Genomic DNA, 2,248 nt, shown 5'->3' on the forward strand with positions numbered 1-2,248 from the left:
TTTGCTGCATGTTAAACACTATGTTGATACAAACAACAAATACTTTGTTGCTTATTAGGTTTAAATGTCATACAGAATGATTGGTAATGACCACCAGTTTGCATTCACACCAGAATAGAATGCCAGTGAGTTGTGTTGTGCACTGTCTGCACCTTGACTTATCACTCCCTCTGGTCCAAGACTCTTGTGTACCATATGCAGGATTACAGCATCCCAGTCCGCCTCTCTCCGGCTCTTTCTTGCCAAATGGTCCCCACAAGTGGTGCTTGTGAGTGCCATCTTAATTGCTCCATTAACTGTTTGTGTGCTGAAAAACAATACTTAAAGGAGAGGTTAGCTGAGGACGTGACCCCAGTCGCTGCAATTATATGAAAAGTAGTGGCCAATTAGCACCGTCTGCAATGTGACACTGTTGGTGTTTATGTGAGCAACTTCAACTTCTCACTGTTAGTGACCGTTCTCTGATTTACATAATTGGGGGTTTGGTCATTAATGGGAATGGCGTGTGAGAGGATCCCATTAAGATATGGAGTGAGATCTGATCATCTCCTCTGCTCGGTGCTATTTATCTCCAGCTGCATTGGCATATTAGAAATTATTGGGATTCTTATCCTCATATTTTATGGTGAAATATAGAAGTTTGTCACAGCATGTGCATGCAAGGTCTTTCAGAATTTGTTCCCACAATAAGCCAAATTGTCCTTTGCAGGCCATTCTCCTTTCTTGCCACTGAGGGGCAGTATAGAGACAGGTAGCCACAGCACTGACACAAGGACACAAAGTTATAACGAGGTTATCGCACTATTTGCTATCATCTAAAGGTAATAACAGTGAACTCTGTTTTATGTGTATGGATAAAATAAGAACACCTCTCCAATACTAGTATGCAAACAGCTCAGCATGAGAGACAATCAAGGAAATGCTGAATAAATACACATTTTCAATTACATGATAGTGGACAGTTACATTTCAAATGCATTAAAATGTAATTATATCCATAATTTTTCAAGAGAAGATTAGAGTAGTGTTTAAAGTGCAGAGACAAAGAAGTGCAAATATGAATCTGTAAGCACTAGTTGATAAAGTGCAATATCCATTTGCATCTACAGCCCAAATCTTTACTGAAGACAAATAGAATTTTTATGATTTTCCACGTTAAAATCATATGAAAGAATAAAGGTGAAGTGTTAGTTTCAACGGTTACTTCAAATAAAAGTGATCATTGCACCCCCAAGTCTACCAGAAGGGGTGCAAAACATTCTAACCTAGTTGAGACCAAACACTTCTTTTACCCACAGTCCTTCTGTTTACTCTCTATCATCATTCAGTGGCAGTGTCTAAACTGTTGTTTTGCCGTCGTTTTTTGCACCATATTAAACACTTTCAAAGCCCTCTTAGAAAGGCCTTGTTTTCCTTTACAATTGCAGCAGGAAGAGCCAAATCTATAATTTGAGCAGCAAAACGTGATATCCCCTCGAATGCCATAGCCTGCTTCATGAGGTGTAAGTGATCTTGAATCCATTATTTATGACCTCCTTTTGCTACCATTACACTGAAGAGTGGGACCCTGTTGTACATTGTGCTGTTGTGCTAAACAGTTCTCCAGCAGAAAAAGGCACTTGCGCCCTCACACTGAAAATCAACTTTGATTAATGCTCCGCTCTGTCACGGCATGCAACATTTTACAGCAGCACCTGTTCAGAGGGAGACCCGGGTCGATGCTGAACAACACGATGAGGCAATATGTGTTACTGAGCGGTCTGTGTCCCGGTGACAAGAGGACCCAAGGGTTTATGGATGACATATTAACATTTGACAATATCAATACACTTTTATTGATGGATTATAGCGTCCTGTTACATCCCCACTCAGTGAGGTGTTTGAAGATGAAATGTTACCCCTTATAAATTGAGTTGAGCCCCCTGATGCTATCATCAGAGTAGTGCAACAGCAAAAGGAAAATGTCAACATCTATCTTCTAATACGGGCTGGTAGTGCTGTGTGAACTTCAAACTTAATGACCCAAGACGATTTAATTTGACTAATTACCTAAAGGAAAATCTGATTGTCACTGCAACCAAATCATTGAATCTTTTTGCTTTAAAATACATGGAAAACTTGAACGTTGCTACGCCAGGCATCATTTTAAAAACTCATTCATTTAAGGAAACGTCTTCAGTCCATTGACATGAACAAAACAAATGCAGTAGCCACTGTATCTTGCAGCTCTTGCGGAATAGTTTGATAT

The sequence above is a fragment of the Micropterus salmoides genome, unplaced genomic scaffold (assembly GCF_014851395.1).
Source record: "Micropterus salmoides isolate LMB-PRFRI ecotype aquatic unplaced genomic scaffold, ASM1485139v1 Ms_hic_scaffold_4, whole genome shotgun sequence".
NCBI lineage: Eukaryota > Metazoa > Chordata > Actinopteri > Centrarchiformes > Centrarchidae > Micropterus > Micropterus salmoides.